The sequence below is a fragment of the Myotis davidii genome, unplaced genomic scaffold (genome assembly GCF_000327345.1).
Source record: "Myotis davidii unplaced genomic scaffold, ASM32734v1 scaffold290, whole genome shotgun sequence".
NCBI classification, from domain to species: Eukaryota; Metazoa; Chordata; class Mammalia; order Chiroptera; family Vespertilionidae; genus Myotis; species Myotis davidii.
In genome coordinates, this window is record NW_006285049.1 from 1,218,100 (window position 1) to 1,218,501 (window position 402).

Here is a 402-nt window from a genome sequence, read left to right on the forward strand (position 1 = left end):
AACGCGCGGCGGAGGGATCCCGCGGCGTGTGCGTAGAACTGCAGAGTCACAGCCTTTCCTCCGAGAGGGCCGTATCCCTCCGCTGCTCCGCTCCAACACAAAATAGGGCCAATCTTCTCCTTTCTCCCCTTCTCGAGCGGGGTTCCCTAGGCCAAAGGGACCCCCCGGGCCTTGCACCGGAGGCTTCCAGAATCTCCACGACCGCTGCCGAGACCTTGGGCCAGGAAGTAGCCCCTTCGCAGGAACCACCCTACCGGCCGAACAGGAGGCGGAGGGGGGGAGGCGGAGCGGCGCCGCGCTGCACTACTTTCCTCTCCGGTTGCAAATGGCTGCCTCGTTCCCCACTTTCCGCTCAGTTTCCTGACCCCCCGGCGCCGGGAGCCGGGGTTGGGCCATACACCT